A 24,307-nucleotide genomic window follows, 5' to 3' on the forward strand; every position below is an offset into this window, starting at 1 on the left:
TCTCTATAATATTCACCAAGTTACATTAATGTATAATGTGATTTTCTATAACTGAAATAATGATATAATTAAACTGGGTAGGAAGAGACAGGGAAATGGTCATGTGCAATGAGGCTGCATCTACCGTAACAGGAAGTACACAGTTAGTATCCAAAAATTACAAATTTAGAAATAGCAGCATAAACCATTTATTTAGAAATATGAAAATAAGTACAATGACATAACCAAGAATAACTACACAGCTAAAAGTGTTAAAAGTGATTTCTTTCCAAAGCAGAAATTGTGTGGGGGTGGGGCAGAGTTGAGTTGCTTTTTATAATAACCCCTTTTAAATATGTTCATGTATTACTAATAAAATGAAACAAGTAACACCTAAAAAGAAAGACTATGGTGATTTTTTTTGACAATTTAAAAAGTGATTTACAAATTTATTCCATTTTCATTTTGAAGAAGTATTTCATCTGTAAATTAAAATACATATATATCATCAGCAAGAAGACTCAGTTGGATATCTTTAGCATTTGGGTGTTGAGTTCTAGTTCTGCCTCACAGAGTTGCATGAGCTTAGGCAGGTCATGTCATCTTCTGTGAACTTTAGTTTTGAGTTACTGTGAGAACTTAATATGATTATGTCTTAATTTAGGAGGTGCTTGACACATTATTTCTTGCACAACTTCTCAGCAACATTAGCCCCAACTTTGTTATTTTTTTCATGTTCATAGTGTCTATTTTATCACAATCTTTGGCATTGGTTTCTATCACTATGACCACATCTTCTCAGTTTCTTTTGATGGTTTCTCCTACTGGAAGCACTTTCCTAGAGACCCATCATTCTACAGCTTCACACCAGATGACTACAATTATTTTCCTGGCGTGAACAGCCACATGCAAACAACTCCCACATTCGTATTTCCAGCACAGATCATGCCTGTGACTTCCAGACCTGTATGTCTAACTGCCTTGTTGACATCCTTTTTGGTATTATTCAGGTGTGCTTCAAACTCGACCTATCTGAACCCAAATTCATAATCTATTTCCTCCAAATTTTTTCTTCTACTGTTCCTTAATTTCATGAATAGCACCTTCATCCTTCCAGTTGCACACCCAGAAATCTAGGAGTTCCTTGACATCTCCTGCATTGACAGTTAAATCCTGCTCACACCCAAAATGCAGTCCATCAACATAGACTGTGGATTTTACATACTAAATATCTCTCAAATTGGCCTCTCCTCGCTTCCTCCATCACCACTATAAACACAGTCTAATTCATGCTATAATCATTTCACACCTACGCCATAAAAGTTTTTCAACTATTCTTCCCCTATCCATTCTCACATCCTATAATCCATTTTCCATAGAGAATCCTGAATTGTTGGCCTTTTGTCACTGTCCCTTCGTCTGGCATATCACGAATTTTCAATGCATATTTTTTTTAAATAAATGCCTATTTGCCTGAGGTCTATTTAAGTAGTTTTGAATGTCAAATAAAATAATGTAAGTGCTGTAAGTGAAATACTGTAAATGAAATATTGTGAAGCAGGATTTACAATGTTTGGGAATATTGACTTTGATACCTTAGAAGTAAATTCCATTAAGTGTAAAAAGCTCTACCACCTTTTAAGGGAGAATAAATTAGATTCAAATAGATAGAAAAGCAGGGAGAAAGATGAGATGTTTGAATAGAAGAAGGTCAACGTTTTGACCTTTGCTATTTGTATCAGTGTGTTTGTTTTTTTGCTTTTTGTGGCATCTATTTTTTCCTCTATTTCTTTGGATTTCTGGGATAGCTAGTGATTTAAGACATTTGATGTCAAGGTAAAAATTATCATCTGTGATAAAAGAGGGAACATGTTTATTAGTTTCACTTTGGAGGGGATTACAATTCAACCACACATTAATGAGTTAGCAAAATGGTCAGAATACATAGTGTAAGGACCAATTTGAAAGCATAAGAAAACAGAAAGAGAAGCCACATATGAAAGAGGTCAGGGGGTGAGAACTGGCCATGTGAGACAAGGGCAAGGAAGAATCTCAGAGCCTGGTTGTACCAGGTGACTGCAAACCACTGCATCATGTGGGGGCAGAGTCTGGGGGACCCACTTGAAAGCAGAGTTGTGAGGACTGTGAAGCAATTATTTTCTTATGCTTTACACTGAGCAGACCTGGAATATTCTACTTTTCAAGGAAAGCAGGATGTGGAAAATATGTGTGGAAGTTTGAAGGAAAGCCACAAACATGAGTAAATGCTGAGAACATTAAATCTGTGTGGACTACTTTCACACAAAAATCCTGAGAAAGTGTAGAAAAAGGAAGACCAAGTCTTTTGTAGCTAAACCTCCCTTTTGGTGCAAATGTAGAATTTCGGTTAGATTTCACAAGGAATGTCTAAAATCACATCTAAAATCCCTAAAGAAGCATTGCTTCCAAGTCATAGTCTGGCAGATTGTATGGGTTGGTTTAGGCCTGTAGCTTTGCTGAGGGACTTCATGGAAGGATTGAACACTGCAACCCCTCACTGTGAATGAAAAGCTTGTATTACAGGTATAAGGCAGGTGTTCAGCATGGCACCTGTATATGAAGCATCAGGAAGTTGATAATACAAAGTGTGAGATTCTCATTGTTCATTTTGCTGGTACCATTTGAAAGGCATGGCTAAGAAACTTAGTGTTTTGGTTAGTCATTCTGTGGATCCAGAGAATCTAAGAAAATATATTAGTCACAGACAAAAGTTTTGGCCAGAATCTGACTTTTCATGATATCTCTCTTCATGCTAGTATATTATATTGACTAGGATTGGCTAAAGGGTGGAAAAGCTGTGACTTCCTTTGCAGGGCTACACAGGGAGCTTCTGAGCAGAGACACAGGATAACGTGAAAAAGATGAGAGAGTGTATGTGTAATGAGTGATGTGAAATGAGTGGTTGGTCATTCTATGAGGTGAGGCTCCTCATTTCTTTTTAATTTTTAATCTTTACTTCAATCGTACTTTTCAGTTTTTTACACTATGGCAGAATAAAATATGACTTCTTATTCAGATTTTGCAGCTATTCCTCTGTCTTATCAGTTTTCTTATTCTATTAAATTTCTGATAAGTAGAATACAACACAACCCCCATCTGTAGGACATGGTGATCTGTGATGTTACAGTAGAACTTAGAGAAAGCTATGCTATAATGGAAGGCCACACTGTCACATAGGATATGTGGGGCAGAGAGCAAGAAGGATGATCCATCCCTGGGACCCAGATACTATTCTGTGCTTTTTGGACCCCCTGTTTTCTTCCTTGGGGTTACAAGTGGCCATCTTCTCTGGCCACATGGAAAAAGCTGCCAGCAGCAAGAAGTAAAGAGACCATCGTGCAGAGAAAAGAGACAGACAAACAACCTGGGGAGTAAGAGATACTGTTAAAGAGAGAATATGAATGCAGATTCAGTCATGCCTGAAGGCATCATTTCTGGCCTTCAGTTAGTAAAAGAAATGTCGTGACAGCTTTTCTTACTAAACGCATACTGATGTAGTATCTGTGAAATTAAAAATTGACTAAGGTGTTAATTCCTTCAGGTCTTCACAGCGCCCTAGAGTTTGTTTGCTCCAGCTCATGTTTCACATTTTGTCTTTCATTATACTTTGCAGAGGTTCTGTGTTATTCTTTTAGACATCTTGTAAGGAAGAGACTTACTGGATCTCTAGTTAGCATTTTGTGACCTAGAACTGCTACTTGAGAAGGAATGAACCTATGTCATTCCTCTTGTAGCTTAAATTTAGTTTTCATTGACTTACGGCTTGTAAAAGTCTGCAGTGCAGGCTGTGTTTGTCACAGACTTAACCTTTCTACCATCTTGTTGCCTGACTCTCACATAGGTCATTTGGCTGTAGTATTGCCAACCCACAGTTCTCCAGGACTGGTTCAACTGGAAGGCCAATTATTCTAATCCTTTCTCATGGCTCTGTGTGATGATCCCCAAAGCTGTCCATTTGGCCAACAAGGAACATCTACCTATACAACAGACACCCTTTAGTATGTAAGTAGAACCATCAATATATTATTTAACATAGACACACAGTCTGTATTAGTCAAGGTTCTCTTGGTTACAATTCAAATGAATTTAAGCAAAAAAGTAATTTATTGGTTCACTTAACTAGGAAGTCCAGAAATGATGCCTTCAGCCATGACTGAATCTGCATTCACATTCTCTCTTTAACAGTATCTCTTACTCCCCAGGTTGTTTGTCTGTCTCTTTCTCTGCACGATGGTCTCTTTACTTCTTGATGCTGGCAACTTTTTCAATGTGGCCAGAGAAGATGGCCACTTATAACCCCAACTATACAATGTCTCACCTTGACAACAGGCAGAAAGAAAGCAGCGCTCTTCTCTGTAGCTCTGTATCAATCTGAGACAAGACTCTTATTGACATTACAGGCAGCATATGCTTATGTTTGTTCTACTCACTGTATTCAGGGGAATGGAGTACTGTGAGTGACTAGGTCTAGGCCATCTGCTCAGCCCAGTTACAGAGGTAAAGAAGCAAAACTGATACCCCATCAAAAGCATATAGAATGGAGGAAGTATTTTCTTTAAAAAATTCAGAGGATAGGAGAAGGGAAGTGTGCTACATAATAGAAATTATGATTGCTATAACAGGAAACACATAAGTTGTTTCCTGTTAGTAACTCTTCTGAGGTTGAATACTGCTATGGTCTAAATGTTTTTGTCCTTCCAAAATTCATATGTTGAAACCTAATCCCCAATGTTATGTGTTAGAGTGCAGGGCTTTTGAGAGGTGATTAAGTCATGAGAGAAGAACCCTCATGAACAAAATTAGTGCCATTATGAAAGAGACTGCAGAGAGCTAGCTAGCTCCTTTCATTATTGGTTATAATGGTTATAATGGAAAGGTGTCCATCTATGAAGAAGCAGGTCCTCTCCAGACACTGAATCAGCTGGTGCCTTGATCTTGCATTTTCTAGCCTCCAGAACTGTGAGAAATAAATTTCTGTTATTTATAAGCCACCCAGCCTAAGGTATTTTGTAATAGCAGCCCAAATGAACCAAGGCAAATGCTAAAATCTCATAGCTATCTGACAACCGTTATCCTATTGTGTTTGATTAGGGATATTTGGATGGCCGAGAAGAGAAAGGATATCTGGACTATAAAATCAAAGTTGATGTTTTATCATTTAGCTTCAGTTTTTTGTCACAGGATATTTTTTTCTGACCTTCGGATTTCAGAAGGTACTACACTGTTATACTGTTACCTGCTGTAAGATGATTATTAAATATCAAAGTCAGAGATTTTTGTTTTGTAAATTTATGCCCTCCAAATGTAATTTTAGATATTTTACCAGGCAAAGGAATAAACTCCACCAAATAACATAAAATCTTAAAAATTTTTCATACATTTTTTGTGTTGTGGTCTTATTAAAATTCATATTTCCTTTTATAAGAACTGAAGATAAACCCAGAGGAGAAAAATTCAGTACATTAATATTCCATGAATACTGGGGATCAGTAAATCTAGCAATTTTCTTTCAACTATGTGCTAGGATTGGAATAATATCATGTAGAAAAGACAATTATTTGGTTTATACTTGTAACTCATGAAAATACGTACATTACAAGCTTGGCAAACTACATTTTCCAATTTCTCAAAAATATGTTTAGAAATGAATTCAAAAGGGCATCAGTGGAAAAATAGAGGAAATACTCTTACCTTGTGAAAAACAGGAGATAAATGACAATTCTAAAATGTCATAGTGCCATATTACCAAAATCTCTTTCATGCCTCTTATTCACATGCCCCAGTGAATGCATCTATATAAAGTTTCTTGGAAGTTGGAGATCTGAGGATCAGATGTAATGTCGTTCTAAAATAATCCAGGAGCTGGCTGAGTCTGCTTACATTTTGTTTTATTTTAGTTTGTTTTTCAGAGAGGATGACTTGAGTTTTTTTATTGCCTCCTTTTAGGAGATAAAAACCAAGCATGCTTTTTGGAGCTGCAGTAACAAAATTAACCATATATCAGAAACATTACGGTCTTAGATTTTCTGTTGCAATTCTTAGAACATGGCTATGCAATGTAATAATTGTGATTTTAGTTCCTCACACTAATTACAATTTTTAGGTGTACATTACATTGCAGTTCTAATTAATTGAGAGAATACTGGGTAGAAGAGTTTTTACCATACTAACTTTGGTCGTCAGTTAGAATTAAAGAGAAAAGGAAACAGGCAAACAAACTTCCTGAATGATTACAGAAAGTGATATCTGAGTAATAAATGTCAGGTCAGGCTCTATTAGACCAAACAAATCCATAAATTGGGGAATTATCTAAAAAATTCAAACTGGACTTTATATAAATGGCATTTGGGGTTGGAATTTCTCCAATCAAAGTTGCACTCTGATCTGTACTGCCTGACATCATCAGATTGAGTTCACTCCATCTTGTACTCTGTGGCCCTGACAGAAAGGGCGCTCTGAGGACACATATTCTCATTCAGTATTTCACACTCCATGATGATGGTCTGTCTCATCACTGTAAAAAGCTCAATGGTGGCTGCAAGAAAAGGCACCATAAAATGCATGTCAGCCCCTTGGGTTGCTAAATTTACTGAATTTGGAGTATAGAAAAAGGTTCTTCCCACTTCCATATGCGGAAAAAAACAGAGAATGGCCAAAAAAAAAAAAAAAAAAAAGAAAAAGAAAAAGAAAAATAATAAGGTCAGGGAATATAAAAAGGGAAAAGTTCCTCCAGAATTATCTAGGACGAAAGCTGCCCTGACTGATTGAAGGATACTGTGGCTGGGAAAGGGAGAATAGCATTCCACATGTTCAAGACCCAGCACAATAATGATTGGTCTTCGGTCAGTTGATAGAGATCTTGAGCCCAAGACATCAAATCTATTAGACCAGGAACTCTATACTTCTCAAATGACTGTCTACCCTTCTTTTCCCTCCTACTACTTTACCAAATTTTGCAGTACTATGCCAAAGATTCAATTCCCTTGGATCAACATGGAATAATCAGCTAACATTTTTTCAAGCAATTACTAAGATCATCAACTTTTTTTAAAACATCAATTTTGCCAGAAAATTTTGGAAAAAGTTAAATAACGACATAATATACAACATAATATATTCTGTGAATCTGTAAGGTTCAACCTTGAGACTAGAAAGATGGTTTCCTTCTATAGGTGTGTCACTTCTGGCAAACCTCAGCATGCTCTGGAGTGCACCTTAATTCTCTGACCATAAGAGATGTATTAATGAATAAATTGAGAAGCACTGTGAAAAAGACACCTAAAATCCTTCAGCTCTACTTTTACAGATAGTTACACACTTTTGTCTCTAATTCTCATAACAAATGGGGCATTTCGTGTTTGAAAGACCCACTGGAAATCTATACTTGCATATCGTCACTTAGAAATAGGTAAGTCCTAATAATGCCTTATCTATCTAGTCAATTTCAGATGTTCTTACTTCAGATATTTCATATATATATATACCAAGATAAGATAAAAGAAAAGTAGTTTTCAACAATAACTAGGGATGGTTTATTCTTCAGTAGTTTTGTTTTGAAAGGATTTTAAATTTACAGAAGAATTGCAGAAATAGAGCAGACCGTTCCCATATACTCTTTGTCTCATTTCCCTAATGTTATCATTTTCATATTCATGGTACATTTATCAAAACTAAGAAATTAGCATTGCTATAATACTATTAAACTACAGACTTCATTCAGATTTCCCAAGTTATTTCCACCTTTTTTCTGTTCCTGGATCTAACCGCATTCTTGCATTTTTACTTTCCTCTTATTCTTTTCAAATACTACAATAGATATAGCATTACTATTTTTAAGAGCTTTGCTCTTTCAGGATCATCAAAGGCAACTAATAGCTTCATAGTTTTTTAAAAAATTAGTGTTAAACTTCTACATTAAATCTGCTGGCTGCTTTAAAGCAATAAGAAATGTACTGTGTGGAATTTTAAGCTTGAGCATCAGGAAAATGGGTTAAAAACTACAACCATTTCTAGACACCTAGAATCTCCTTCCTTCTAGCAAAATCCTTTTCAACTAGGAACTGATTTTCTGATAGGCTAGATTTGATTGATTTCAGAAAAGCTCAGAACTTTTTGTTAGGAATTTTCCGGCTCACTTACAGCTCAAACTCCCACTCTCTTATGGAACAGATAAATTTTGAGTCACTTTGAGGCAAGGACCTGTTCTTACTCACTTTTGTATCCTGAACATTACCTTAAACTTGATAAATATTTGTGGAATTAATGAACATATGAAATTTCCTAGAATCTTCAAGTTGGAGTGAATTTGAAAAAACTTGACACTTCCAGGTTAATTAGACTCCGGAGCCTTCACCTTTGACTGCCTTTGGGATGTTTTGGTGTAGATAGTGTCAAAGAGGTTGATAGGTGATGTGTTATAGACAGCTTCATGGAAATGTCATGAACCTGTGTAGCATACTGCCAGAAAACTCACCAACTTTTAAATATCTAATGTTTCTTTTCTAAGAGAACTAACAAGAGCCCTTTTCTTCTCATAAATGTGCAATCAACAGATTATAGAGAAATGTGTCCATAGCACAATGATAAACATCAAATGAAGTATTAGTCATATCCTGCTTGGGTATAAGCAATTTTCTAATAATAAAGCTATCATTCAAACAGCAATAATTCTAGGGTTCTAAATACTGACATGTGAAGCGGACCAGGGCAGGAATGTGCTCAGTGATTACCCTACTGGTCTCAACATGTTACTGTTTTGCCACAATTCAAATTTAAATCTCGATGGCCTGGGTTTTTTGTCATCTTTCTGTCTGAGTTCTTGAACCCTTACTGATAGACTGGGATAAATGTATGTGTATGGCCCCTTAACATTACATGTCAAGTTGTTTATGTGTTTTGTGAGTTTTTGTTAATAATCTACATTACCAAAAGAATTAGAAATGCCTAAGGGACTTGAAAGTCTGAATAGGTTGTTAAGGCTAATTCTTAAATGTGGTGGGTGTTAGATTTTGTAAATCTATTTTATCCAGGCAGAATTTTAGCTGTGTCATTATATGGTATGGGACTCTGCTGTGATCTGAATATGTCCCCCAAAATTCATATGTTGGAAACTTAATCCCCAGTGCAACAATGTTGGGAGGTGGGGCATTTGGGAGAGTGCTTAGGTAATGAGGACTCCACCTTGATGAATTAATGCTGCTATAAAAAGAGTTTGCTGTAGTGGGTTCTCTCTCTTCCACTTTTCTGCTATGTGAGAACATAACAAGTAGGCCCACACAAGATGCCAGCAGCTTAATCTTGGACTTCTCTGCCTCCAGAACTGTGAGAGAATAAATTTCTCTTTTTTATAAATTAGCCAATCTCAGATATTCTACTACAGTAGCACAAAATGGATTAAGATAGCTTCATATGTCCTACATTTCCCAGAACACTAAAAAGAGAGCCCTGAGAGAGGGACCATGAGTAAATATTTGCTACTTAAAAGATTGGAGTGATGGTTGTTACTGTAAAACTCTAGAATGTGCAAATAGCCAGTGCCATTATCTCTACCCTGTTAGATGATCTGAGGGACATTCTACCTGGGATTGTCAGTAAATGGTGAGTGATCTAGTTTATTCACAATAAGATGTTAATAAGCATTGTTTATTTGATTGGGTTTATGTGATAGGATTTGAAGGATAATTGGGCATAATTTAGATCATGGAGAACAAAGTTTTTCTGTAAAGAACTAGATAGTAAATTCTTTCAGCATTGTGGGTCTGTCTATCCTACTCAACTCTACCTTTGTATCTTGAAAACAGATATAGACACTATGTAAACAACTAGGTGTGGTAGTGTCCCAATAAAAACTTTATTTATAAAAACTGGTGAATGGGGTTACATTTGGCCCCTGGGCCATAGTTTAACAACTTGGTTTAAAGTCACAAAATGTTCTGGGTCTTTCCTAAGGCAAACTCACATTTAGAACAAAATCATACAGATTTAGACTCCTTAGAATTACACTGATGCTAATCAGACCTTGCAGCATTGCTCTGTACTAACTGCCTTCAGGATCTTTTCCCTCAGAATGAGACACAAGTCAGGTATTTGTAGATGGTCTCCTGACATACAACAAGCATACTGAATTTGAGAAAGGGGTCTATTTTGGCTCAGGACATAAGTAACTCCATAGCAATTATTGCCATTATAGACAGCTGTTTTGTGGTAATGATTAACTCAAATAATCATTTTATTTAAAAATTCACTTGGAAACTGTGAAAAGTCAAACCAATTTCACAAAAAATTGGATATGAGAAATTGGTTTCTACTATACAAAATTTTTGCTAAATATGGGGTTAATCAGATAGCCATTTATGTCTCATTTCTCACCTGTCTTAGTGAAATGCACCTTAGTTTGACTCAGAAAGCACCATCAAGTCAACCTGTTGCACTATCTTTGCCTACTTGCATTTCATTTCTTTCTTGCTTCGACATTTATTAGATGCCTATTTGAGGAGGAGGAAGAGGAGGTGAAAACTATGAAGCATATGCAAATCAGCCACCTTTAAGTGCAGTAATTAAAGATGATAGTTTATATATATTAATATAGTCACTGGCCCTGTTCTTGCTTTTCAAGTGCTGTGAAATGCGTGGGTTGGATAGAGTTGAGACTTCCTCACATAGGTTCCAGCACCTTTCAGGCAACTGCTATTAGTAGGCAATTACTTGATGGTTTCTGTTAATCAGTCAGGTCAGGTATAACTTGAAGTCGCTTACTCTTATGCTGTGTCTCATAACAGTCGGCATTTGGTATCAATTGCTAAAACGTCTTTTCTTCCTCTGGCAGCAATTGAAATTAATTTGGTGTTCTTCCTGCTGGCTTATCCTTGTGAAACATTATTTCTTCTTAGTTCTTGACATATTGGTTGCTTGATGCATAACTTGCACTTAAAGTCTTCCCCTAGCAGGACAGCCAACCTAATTCCCATGAAGACAATGGCCCAGCAGGCAACCCAGGCTGTCACAGCAGCAGACACCGAACCCAAACCCAGGTCAGCTGCTCCTTTGCCCTCTTTCTCCTTCTCCATCTGCCTATTTAGAGTGAGACTCTAAAGAGGCTCTTGTGCAAACTTCAACTTATATTAAGAAGATATACACTGTGGTAGGAAAACGAGAAGCTTTGGGTTTAGATAGCCCCCTTTTCACACTTTGATTCTACCCCTTACTTGTATGACCTGGGACAAGCCATTTAATCTCTCGGTACCTAGTGACTTCATCTGTAAAACAAGAAGCTCATTTCAACACCACATATACATACATATGTATTACCTATCATATGCCAGACACATAATAAGTTAGTAAGTGCTTCAAAAATTCCTACTTGGAAGGAAATGTCCTTTCTACAGCCTCAACCCAAAATGAATGGTTGTGATTTTTTGGAGGTAAGTCTTTTTAAAGCTCTCCTGAGTCAAATAGCCTAGCTGAGTGAAGGAACAGCCTTCTCAGGGCCCTGTAGGACTGTCACAAGCAATGATTTATGGCTGTGACAGTGAGTGCTCATGTCTGAAACCACAGCTTGCTGAGGCTAGAGTGGGTTTCTGAGGCTTTTGTGTAATGGACTTTGTTTCATGCTAATAAACACAAAAACTTCTTCTCTATAAACATGTTCCTTGTGGACCCCGGAGGCTACAGTGCTGATGAGTTTTTTTTGTGTTTTTTTTTTTTTTTTTTTTTTTAATGAAAAATAGGATGAACTGCAACCACCCAATTAGACAGCCTCTGTCAGATCACTAGAAGCTTTCAGTCCTGGACACAATAGAAGAGGTTTTAAGGGGCTCACGCAGGAGAAACCGTAATGAGAAAACATGGACTTTGCTTTTATTCTTAGAAGCAGCTTTGTCTTCTCTCTAGGCTCAGAGCTGTGCTGCTGGGACTGAACTCATTTCCCAACAAACTATTTTTGTTTCTCACTTCTTATGTGAATAACCTCAGAAATGCAGGCATCTTAGTCCCCACAAGTGCAAAGGGTTTGACAACACAATGAGTAGGTGTGGACAATTTCCAACTCTCACCCAGAAGCCTGTACTTATTGGAAGAGACTCACCAAATCCTAGGATGGTTCTGATCTAGGAGCCTCCCCAGGGAAGTGTTAACAAAGAGGGTGAAACTCAAGAAGTAATTCTCTAGGTACTGTTTTTGCCCATGGGCTATTGCCGAGAGACTGTCATGTGTGCGTATTTTAAGATTATTTGTGGATGATGGGATCATGGGCAGCTGATGAAGAAAAGCATCAGAATAAAAGTTCTAAAGCATAGTAAGCCTCCCACCTGTGGAGCCTCCCTGATGTGCAGATATATTCTAAAGTTTGAGTCCAAGCTGTTCCGGATCAATGCCATTGAGATTAGGGCTGCATCTCTTCACTGACCTAGCCAGCTCTGAGACACCACAGCAGAGTTCTGATTACACACATCCCTTCCTTGTCTTCCTCTAATTTTTTTTTTCCTCTGTTGATGCCCCCATTGTTGGCCTATCTCATCAAGGTTTGTTTTTCTTTAGGTCTTTATTAAAAATAAGAGATAAAGATGTATTTGCCTACTCTTAAAGTGGATCTTAAAGCAGATGTGTTTGTTCCATCAACTCATCCTCCGCTCATAGTAGCATATTCATAATAAATGCAGATACATTTATTAAACACTAATACCAGCCATACCCTGTATCATGCACTAGGATTCAATAGTGAGCAAAACAAACAGAAACTTAAAACCATAACCAAAAAATCAAAGAAATATAACACTGTAAACTATAATCAGTGGCACAGAGGAGAAGTACAAGCTACAACAATAACTTGTGTTGGGGAGCTGATAAAGGCTGATGAGTCACAGAAGCTTTCCTGAGGGATGATTTTTTTGGATCAAGACCTGATGAATAAGTAAAAGCAAAAGCAAGATAATTCTGGGCCACAGAAGCAGCAGGTGCAAAGGTCCTGAACCAAAAGGAATTTGGCATATTGGTGTAACTGAAAGCAAGAGAGTGTGGCCAGAAAGCCAAAGAAGAGTGAGAGATGACAAAGGCAGGGTTGGGAAGCAGTGGCCACATCAAATAGGACCAAAGATATTGGGTTGTTAATCTACAAACCAATGAGATATATTTAATGTTTAATAAAAAGAGATATATGATCAGATTTGTTTATAATAAATAAAATAACTGCAGCATGTAGAACTGATTAAAGAGAGGGTGTGGTGGTTTTAAAGTATGATCACAAATTCTTTGATATTCTTTGTTTCAATAGTTAGAGTATAATTCTTCTTGAGTGGGATGGGTTCAATGATTCACTCCTAATAAAAACAGACAATGCAGCCTCTACCACGTTCTCTTTAATCATTTGTTCTGGAGGAAGCTAGCTGCCCTATGATAAGAAGCTTGGAACTCCAACAGCCATGTGATCCAAGTAGGCAGCAAATCCTCTAGCCATAGTCCAGCCTTCAGATGATGGTAGCCTCTGCCAACATCTTGACAGACTCCAAGTTAGAACAAGGCAGCTTAATGGCTCCTGGCCTCCCAACTCTCAGAAACTGTGTGAGAATATAATTATTTGTTATTTTAAGCAGTTAAATGTTGGAATGGTTTGTTGCGCAGCAATAGATAATAAATATAGAAGATAAACATGGAAATGTTAGTAGGATGTTTCTACAGCAGCCCAAACAGATAATGATGCCTTAACTTAAAGTGATTGCTCCTCAAGTACATCTTCACTTCCTCTTTCTAAGGACACACCATGGGTATCAGATATGACTGCTGGAAAGCCGTAGATGTAGCTTTGAATCCAGGCTTTGCTATTTAATTATAGATGATCTTGTAATGCCTCTCTACAGCAAGGGTTGTTTTATTCAAATGATGGAGCCATTAATATTACTTCCCTCTTAGATTACATGAGAAGATGCATGTAAAGTCCATAGTAAAGGTGTTAGAGCATAGTAACTGCCAGTTTTTGTTATTATTATTTAGTGCCAGTTTTTATTATTATTATCATCATCCATATAGATGATAATTTCTCTCTCTGAATCCTGTTCTTTGCTATGAGAACAACTGCCAGTAAGCACTACAGTATCACTTTCCTTATCAAATTACATTCATGGATTCCCATTACTTTCCAAATGCACTTGCAATTTTTGGGCCATACATTAGGGGTTTTCTGCCTTGAAGTGCCACTTTGCTGCCTGTGTGAACCTCTGCTTCCTGCAAATTATTCTTCTCCTTAATTAGGTTCTTTTTTCATGGCTTATGATGTTTGATTGAGTCACTTAATTTCTATTTTCCTTAGTTTTTGCACCAATATGTTGCACATGTTAATAAATACCTACTCCCTCCCACTGTGCAGGGAAAGGATAATAAAAGTTCAATTGTTCATTGTGACAAACTCATCCTATTTACAAGAAGCCTGAGCCATGTATGTTGCTCCTCCTACATACACATACATAAAATCAAAGAACCACCAAAGAGCATCACTCTGGAGGTTTTACGAACTTTGAGGAGGCACTTCAGGTCTCAGGCCTCAGGTCTCAACTGGTTTTAACTCACTTTCAGCATATTGAACCCATCTTCCTCACCCCTAGTTTCCCAACAGAAGTTTGAGATGTTGATTAATCACTGTTGATCCATTCTCAGTCATGTTTTATTGCTTAATTAACTTCAGTCAGTCTCTTGCTATTCTCAGAACAATCCAAAGCCCTATTGCTCTACATTTAGATACAGAGGATGAAGAGGAAGATTCCTTCATAGGCCCAGGCAATAGCACGTCTACTGACAGCTACTGAGATGACTCCAAACTAGTCTGACCTCACTAACCAGAGGAGCTTGAGAAATGCAGATATTTGACCCACTTTAAATGCATCCTAGATCTGTCATTTTAAATAGTGCATATTTTTGGTGACTTCTCATTTGAATAGCCTACCCAGATTGACTCAAAAGTAGGAATGCATAATTTTTTACTCTCTATGTTCCCAACTGAGATTATTACTCCTGGTAGAATGCCCTTCAGAGACCAGTGGTAGTACCTGAAAATTGTTTATGGGTCTTTTCCTCCCCTCTTCAAGTCTCCTTTAAAACAGAGAGAAGCTGCCCAATAGAGAGACTCTTTAATTTGCCAAGGACCAGCCCAACCCAAAGTGTCTTGACCTTTTAAATTTTTTTCTTGTTTGAAATAGAATCAACACAAAGTCATTTTCATTAATCTAAAGTATGGCAGTGATTTTGCAATACAGTATATAATGAGGATTTTGTAGACATCTTTGCAACTTTTTTTAATGTTCATATTTCCAATAGCCACACTCTAGATTTCTCAGCATGATTTTGCATATAAAACAAACTACCAATAGCAAGAGAGTAATTTAATAATTTCATTGCTCTTTTGCATGATCTATAGCCTTCTTACATCTATCCAAATATGTGTCACAAGTTTCCTATATAATATTTTAGATATAGTTGATATTTAAGTGGCCCCTAAACAAAGATTTTATCAACAAACTGAGATGCAGTCTCAGTTTCAACACTTAGAAATATTTTTCAGTTTTTTATTGAATGAGACAAACAGAAAAGTACACAAATCTTAAGTATACATCTCCTTTGAGTCATTATAAAATTAACCTACCCACATCCAATTAATTGGTTATTTCTTTGTGAATCACCAAAAAAACACCCAATATTAGCTTTCCCTGAAAAGGGTAGCTATATAAATTTTAAAATGCTAAATGTGCCATTATGTATTACTTTTATTCTTAATTGGATTTTTAATTTTCTTATTAATACACTATAATCTAGTCATTATTATTACTGATATAAATGTTTTATTTTAGCATGCATATGTGCATTTTTGGGGGTGTTGTATGTGCAAATTTGTGTTGGGGCCAGGATGGGACTGATTTAATTTGGCCTGTAGAATCGGAAACTCTATTAAATAAGACATTTTTAGATATTTATGATGGAAAAACTCAAAACATTAGGCCTTTGTTCTTAGTCCTTGACATAGTATCTGAAAAATTTAATTCCTTCAGAACTTATATATTGAACAGACAGATTCTAGTTTTGAATATAAAAAGTTACAGCTGCAAGGTACCTAAAAGACCTCATTTTACATGTGAAGAAACTAAGTCTATGTATTTGAGTGAGTGGCCCAAGGTCACACGCTAATTAGAGGCTCACCCAGGACTTTCCCATGCCCTACTTGATTACTCTTAACAACTCATGCAACCCAAATGTGCTATTATGACTGCTGTTTCTGCAACAAACAGTAAGGATCAGCACTAGTGTGTTACAGAGAGAGCAGTCAAAAGAAAAAAATGATAAAAGAAATAATGTCCACTAACAAGAGAACATCTCAGAAATTTCCCCTCTTCCAGCAAACCAATACTGACACCACTTATAGGAACCTGACTGGGCTGCCCTTTATGTAAGTATATGTTGTGGGGAAAATGCCAGAAGAAATACTACAAAAACAAGGTAAAGAACTGTTGTTTTGACTGTATTTTGAAAAATAGCCTGAAAACTATTTGATGTGATATACAATACGATAATTTTGAATTCAGGTTGAAACAAAATTAGTTTTTTATCTTGGTTATCAGTAGGGGACAAAAAACTCTGATTGCAGGTACTGTTTATGCACTGGACATAGTTGTAATGTGTGATCACAGGTTTTTTTGTTTCTAACCTCAGTTTAGAAACTCCAAGCCTTGGTCTCCACGAGGGAAATACATAAGCGGGATATTCTACCCCACTCCATATGAGGTTCCGCCCATCTGGTTATGATGTTTACATAGATATACACTTGTACACACACAGTTTCCTGGAAGGAACAGGAAAGTAATGGATTCTTTCAGATCATTTCTCATGTGCACAAGCATACAACCAATTTGGGAGGATTTAGAGTTAGGCAATAACTAAAAGCTGAAGTAAGCGCCTCTGGAAGCATCTAACCAAGTCTGAGTCATCACCACCATGATGAAAGTGCCATGTGTTACCATATTCCAGAGCAATTTCCTCATTTAAGTGCTTTAACAGTACAAGTCAGGGTCATTTGCTAAAATAATATTTGTATTTCCTTACAAATACATTCTACCAGTGATGTTTCTAAAAACATCTTCTTATTCATATCTAAATGGCTATCTTAAATTTGTGCCTTTATTTTGAGATGCCTAAGATTGTTTTCAGAAGTAGGTGAGATAAAGAAGAGGGGAGAAAGATTTCTGTATAAATTGCTAAGGTGAAGGGGGTAATCCCTTCTATTACTGGGTGGATAAGTGTGTACATGAGTTAGGCAGTGTGAAAACTTTGTCTCAGTGATTTAAATCTGGTTGGGGGAGAAGGTAGAGATCAAGAATCTTTTATAGAAGTTCTACTCCAGTTGGCACATTAGACATTATTTTCTCAAAGAAATTATAGTGACATATCCTAAAAGTAGTCTATTAAATCTAAGTTAACTTTTTGGTAAAATAAGCTAGTCAAGGTCAATGTTGTTTATATAGCACAACGGATTCTGAATTTCTAAAAACTCAATTACATGGAAGCTTTTGGGAATAATGATCACCTAGGCTTATTTTGGTCTGTTAGTTTTTCTTTTGTAATAATCATTCTCTGTGATGATTGAAGTCAGTTGACTGTTCTCAAGTAAGATTTTAATTAAATTGTAAATCCACAGGAAAATCTATGAAATGTTTATAAAGTTGCCCCTGAAATGTTTTTCTTTCAAAAGTCTGGAAATTAATGGTAATTAAAAAAAAAAAAAAAAAAAAAACTATCAAAATTTGACTTGTGTTGCTGAAAGACCCAGTGAGCAAATTTATGGTTTCAGACATAATGATAGCTAGTGTTGTACTTACTCTCCCACCTTAAACTTTAAAACCTGCAGAAAACATAAAATAACTATTTGCAGTTATGAAACTGGAGCCCAGGCAGAGCTACAATCCTTAAGAGAAAGGGTGCACACAAAGTGGCCCTCACATTCACTAAGGTTTTTTTTTTTTTTTTTTTTTTTTTTTTTTTTTTTTTTTTTTTTTTTTTTCTGGAAACAATTTCTGGACTGTGGTGCAGGAAAATGGAACCCATGCAGACAGTGACAGATAAAAATGCCATGACCTTTTTGTAATTTTGACATACATTTTTATAAAACAATATGCTCTTCATTAAATAAATAAAGTTCTACCTGGAAATTGAGGCCTGACAACTCACAAGCAAGCTAAAACATTTGCTTTTTCTCTGTTGGAATAATATCTGACTACACGTTTTAGAAGAAGAAAATCTTTTCCTCTTCCACTTTTTTACCTTTGACTTCAGGAATTCTAATGCTAATTTCCAGGTGGATACAGTGTAGTATATATCTTTTATTATTTAATAAAATCAAACTTTTCCCAATTTCAGTCTTCAAGGAGAACATACTGCTTTGGGCTTCAAATCAAGTTAACTGAAGGGGCAACATCTGAGAGCAATAGCAGACAAGGTACATTCAAAGATAGCTGAATGAACTAACCAGTTGAATCGGATGCTGACCGTGTCGGCCAAAGTGAAGACTTTAGGTTGACGCCACTGAGGTGGCAGTTTTTCCCTTTACTCATTGGCTCAAAGTTTCAGCTCCAATTTGAGATTGCTTTTAGATTGGGATTGTGAATTTTCGCTATGTTTTAAAATGTAGTCAATCGGCAGCACAAGATGCAAGCTTCACCCCTGAGTGACACACATCCCTAATCTACTAGAGGTAGATCAATGCCAAGGGACAGCCATGGTTCATCTTCTGGACTGCCATCTTACTTGAAGTTTTGAAGAAATAATGATTCCTTTTAGCTTCCGTCCCACACAGACATATTGTGAAAATGCAAAAGTATACTTGAACTTACAGATAAAATAAGAAAAGAAAGGGAGCCCCTTTGGTGCATATTTCTGACATCCCATAGGGTCTGTGTTTGTTCTTCCCTGCCACTGGAGAGATAAATTTTGAGAAGGAAGAGCACATGCTGTGACATCAGCCTGGGATTCAAACTCATCTCAGCCTCTCATTGACAGTGTCACTTGGGGGAAGTTGCCTAAACTCTCTGAGATTTACTCATATTTAAAAGGAGGAAACCAATATTTACCTCAAATATTGCCCTAAATTAAAAAGAGTGTGGTGGCAAAAAGCTTCCTCTCCATGCCTGGCTAGATGGTACCCTCTCTTTGTTGTTCCTATCACCTAAAATTCTGTCATAATCACTTAGATATAAGTTTTAAAAAGGAGGAGGAATAGCAGATATGCACTCAGGTTTGCTGCTCAAGGGCTAACTTTTCCTCTAGTTCTTTCACAATGATGCTGTCATAAAGGCTGGGAAGAAGTCTACACTGACAATGCAGAGTACATCTCATATGTGGCTCCTGTCTAATGTATCAGGCCCGGAAAGTGCCTTAGATTGCTTCTGTTTTCTCAGGTGGGTGAAGCTGAGTAAAAATCGTTAAATAAAAGTGCTATCCCAAAGTGCTAGCTTGAATAACTCTACAAAGAGTAGGGCAGGAGGGTGCATGAGAGTCCCAGTCAGAGGCTCCCAGGCATTGTGGTGCAGTAAAGCAGTAAGGGACAAATAGGATGACTGCAGAAGAATCTCTGGAAATACGTGGAGACAGTTGGGGCCAGGGACTTCGTTGCTATTCTGTCATCTGTGTCTATCTGGTATCTGAGGGTAACTGTAGTGTGGAAGGGAAATGGGACAAAATGGTGGTGACAGGGAAGTGATCTCAAGAGTAGTGATAATGGAAACTTCTTCCATTCAGGCGCTTCATAGATAAGGGCTCTTTGCAAGCTGGGAGTTTGTAATGTGGGGACTACTTAAAGAGCAGTTTGTTTGATGATATTTACATTATTTGCAATTAATTTAAATTATTTGTGCAAATATGAATTAATTTAGATTGGGATTGTGAATTTTCACTATGTTTTAAAATGTAGTCAATCGGCAGCACAAGATGCAAGCTTCACCCCTGAGTGACACACATCCCTAATCCACTAGAGGTAGATCAATGCCAAGGGGCAGCCATGGCATTAACCAAGCCACTAATCTTCTATTAATGATTTTGTCCTGAGTGCTAAGCAAACCAAGAACACCAAAACAAGGCAATACTCTAAAATTATCATTAATCTGTTCTTCATTCTTTCAGCAATACTTAACATGTCCCAGGCACTGGGAATATCAAATGAAAAGCCCAGTGTCTGCTCCCGGGAATATGCATTCTGCCTAAGACAGTATAAGACATAGTCATTCACTTTTTAAAAGTATATATGAATATGCAATGTTTGTCTTTCTGTGCCTGGCTTATTTCACTTAACATAGTGAGGACATAGAGAGTAGAAGGATGGTGAGCAAAGGCTAGGAAGGGTAGTGGAGGGCTGGGGGAGAAGAGGGCATCAGTAATGGGTACAAAAAAGTAGAGAGCAGGAATGAATGAGACATACTATTTGATCTCACAACACGGTGACTATAGTCAATAATAATTGTACATTTTAAAATAAAAGAGTATAATTTGGATTGTTTGTAACACAAAGGCTAAATGTTTGAGGGGGTGGATACCCCATTCTTCATGATGTATTTCACCTCGAATGCCTGTATCAAAACATCTCATGTGCCCCCAAAATATATACACCTACTATGTACTCACAAAAAATTTAACAAAAGAAATAAAGAACGTGTGAAATTTATGTTCTAAGTATTCCTTCTCATTAATGTAAAAGCATATGTCACCCATTATTTTTCATCTTCTGATTTCTCAAAGTCCAAGGACATCGCTGGCAGTATTTTTAAGAAATAAATAATAATAATAAATGTTTGGCTGAATTCTAAACTTATAGAACCAGAATTTCTGCTTTTGAGGCCTAGAAAGTTGCTTTTTTATCAGACTCCCAATGTGATCTTTTGTAATTAAAATTGAGAACTATAGCTGACTTTCTCTTTCTTAACATTGCCCCTTATCGTAAGATAGACACTGAGAACTTCAAAAGCAAAAACAGAAAAGATCACATCTGCCATGAAATTTCCAAATACAATCTTTCTTAAGTATGTGTTGATGCATAAACTGATTTGTTTTGACTGATTTTATCTGTGAGGCCAATCCACAAAACAGTCATGTCAATCAAAAAGTCATTTCCTTTTGTTTGCATTTTAGCTTTCATCAGCCTGGGGCTTGTCACAGACAAAGGTTACCTGATTACATTACCATGGCAGGCAGGTGGGTGACTTTTGTAGGAGCCACACCGGAAACATCCATCAAAGAAGAACTTTTCAGTGGGCAGCTCAGTACTTAATTAAAGTGTCAATGGCTTTCACAGAAAAGTTTATCTGAACTCCTCTTAATTATCTCAGTCATAAACATCACACCTTCTCTCAAAAAATGGTCTTTCTTAATTTTTAAGTAGGCAAAGGTAATCAGGTCTAAGAGGACCAAGTGCATTTTTTGAGGGATGGGAAGGGAGAGATACAGAAGCTTTGTTCCCTGGCATTTGAAAGGAGGCACAGGTAGGCTGGAGAGCACTGGGGTTTCCAGTGCAGCTGCCAGCACCATGCAGGTACAGATTCAACTCTCTTGCTTACCATGCCACCTGGGGCATTCAATGTAGCCAAGCCACAATTTCCTTATTCTGAAAGTGAGGAAGTAATAATAACTAACATTTATTGAGTGCCTGTCATGTGCCAGGTCCCCTCTCACTGAGTCCTCCCAATACCTCTGCAATGGAGAGGATAGTATGCCCATTTAACAGATGACGAAATTGGGGGACAGGGAACCACTTCAGAGAGAGTTTGACAGTACTAACCATGATAATATTTGGAGTGCTTAACACAGACCTTAATACTTATAAATGCTGAAGACTAGTATTATGAATGCATTAAATTAGCCGTAGTTTTCCTTTTTAAGCCCTTTCCAAAAATCATTTCAAAATTCACAACCTCTTTGGTGTAGGCCCTTGGGCCAGCTAATTCATTAAGATACATTGTCTGGGCACAGCGGCTCATGCCTGTAATCCCAGCAGTTTGGGAGGCTATGGCAGGTAGATCATTTGAAGCCAGGAGTTCAAGACCAGTCTGGGCAGCATGATGAAACCCATCTCTACTACAAATGCAAAAATTAGCCAGACACAGTGGCACATGCCTGTAATCCCAGCTACTCGGGAGGCTGAGGCATGAGAATTGCTTGAACCCAGGAGGCTGAGGTTACAGTGAGCCAAGATCTTGCCATTGCCCTCCAGCCTGGACAACAGAGTGAGACTCTATCTCGAAAATAATAATAATAATAATTCATTGTCCAAATGCAGACTGGGCTCACTCTTCATACTTCAAAGAAAGAATGCATAGAGCTTCTAAAGTTAGTTCCAGGAGATAGAACCTATTATCTCCACAGTATATGACTCTCATTACCCTGGGCAGGACCAGAAAGCACCGCTACCAAGAAGTTTTTTCTGGAAACGTTACTAATCAGTCATTTTGATTACTTCCAAGGGACACATAGTGGGTGCTTTGGTTGGTTCTGAGGAGCTTTGGGTAACTGATCCAAATGTGAGTTCCTTTGGTTGGTTGCCCCCAGAGAGGTAGAGCAAGAAACAGTGTGGCATAGGAAAAGAGCCCAAGCTCTGTCGGGTGCTTGGGAGAGGAAACAGAGCTGGAGCTGAATCCTGATCTCTTTCCCTCCACTTAGGAGTTGAATGATCTTGGGAAAGCTACTTCAAGTGTTGAAGCTAGAAGTACCTCATAGGGTTATTTTGAAAAAGAAAACAAGAGGACCTATAGAAAGGTTCCAGCACACTGTCTGCCACACAACAGTTGCTCAGTAAATAAAAATGAATTATGATGATTAGTTTTATTATTAAGACCAGCTACCAATGATAACATTGTAAACACCCTAGATAGGATAGTCTAATCCTATGACTCAGTGGCCAGCACGGAGAGAGGTTACAAAGGTATGAACTCTGGTCAGGCTACTATGTAAGTGAGTAGCATACAGAGCCAACTGGTTTGAGTGACCATAATCATTTATTTTTTCTTTCATTGAACCAATAAGTGTTGAGGCTTTTGGAAAGTACAAAGCAGGGGCTGTGTCTAAAGACACCCTATTCTAGTTTTCTTTGAAAGTTTGGGCCCACAGATGTAGTTTCTATTAGGGGAGAGTGTTTCTCTGGGCACCTACACAGAGAAAGAAATTCCTTCAGAGTGAGAAAAGGGTGGAAACTATGGTCCCAAAAATAATGGAACCTGTCCTCCTGAAATATCCTAAGGGTATTGGCAAGACCTCAACCAGCATGCCTGCCTGGTATTTCTAGAGGAGGCAGACTGTAGGAACAAAGGACCCTAATCTCAGCAATGGTGTTGCATCCCACGCCTGCCATAAAATAGTAAAATTGCCAGACCTATATGAGCCCTGTTGGCTTACGCAGTGGATTTCTCAGTGGTAACCAGTGTGAACTGAAAACCTAAGATGACTTTCTGATACCCCCAAGCTTTGTAGACTTAACTTTCCCCTACAATCAAGGACCCACTTAAAACAGTGAGGAGAGGAGGCTCCATGATAGCCTATGATTGGATTCCCTGCCAACTTGATGGGATGTGGAATGAACAAAAGATATATTATAATATTCTTTGCACACCGAAGTCTAGAGCAAGACTTATATTTGCAACATGTGTGAACCAGACAGTCATTGAAATTGCTTGTTGAAATCAGACATTTAAGATAAACCAAAAGCTGTACTATTTGGGATTCCCTCTACCTTCCTGAAAAGCCCCACTGGGTCTCATCTAATGGCAGGGAGTTTTGTGCTTCAACCATAAATCTAGGAAATGGAACTCAGTTTGTATCTCTAGCACAGTACTTCTCACACTTGAGCATGCATCAGAGTCACCTGGAGGCTTTGTTAAAGCACAGATTGCTGGGGTTTACTCCCAGCGTTTCTGGTCTAGTGAGTCCAGTGTTGCCAGAAAATTTGCACTTCTAATTAGTTTCCAGCTGATGTTGGTGCTGTTGGTACAGGAATTCCACTTTGATAATGACAGCTGTAGAAAACAATTTTGCAGAGACTTGGTATGAATTTTCATTCAATCTAATTTTTAGTGAAAATTCCTTACCCATGTGGCATGAATTTACACTCCTGTTTCAGAACTTTTGTCCCCTACACCCACCTTCCACATTCTCCTCTAAGCACAATTGTGCAAGCAGGTTTCAATCAATTTCTATTTTTAACACCCAATATTCACAACAGAGGTTGTGACATCTCTAGATAAAAATTTGGCACTTTTGTTTCACTTTTTAATGCTAAATGTTT

General features: G+C 37.5%; 1 long non-coding RNA gene across 2 annotated transcripts in view; it reads left to right on the forward strand.

Moving 5' to 3' along the window:
- Positions 1-24,307, forward strand: part of LOC104682785 — a 232,296-nt gene that overhangs the window by 15,618 nt on the left and 192,371 nt on the right. Inside the window, exon 3 of one of the 2 annotated variants that reach the window (XR_750736.2) lies at positions 3,860-4,020. The exons of the other annotated variant lie outside the window; for it this stretch is intronic. This is a non-coding gene — a long non-coding RNA (uncharacterized LOC104682785). The remainder of the gene's footprint in view (positions 1-3,859; positions 4,021-24,307) is intronic. 2 annotated transcript variants of the gene reach the window in all.

The sequence above is a fragment of the Rhinopithecus roxellana genome, chromosome 6 (genome assembly GCF_007565055.1).
Source record: "Rhinopithecus roxellana isolate Shanxi Qingling chromosome 6, ASM756505v1, whole genome shotgun sequence".
NCBI lineage: Eukaryota > Metazoa > Chordata > Mammalia > Primates > Cercopithecidae > Rhinopithecus > Rhinopithecus roxellana.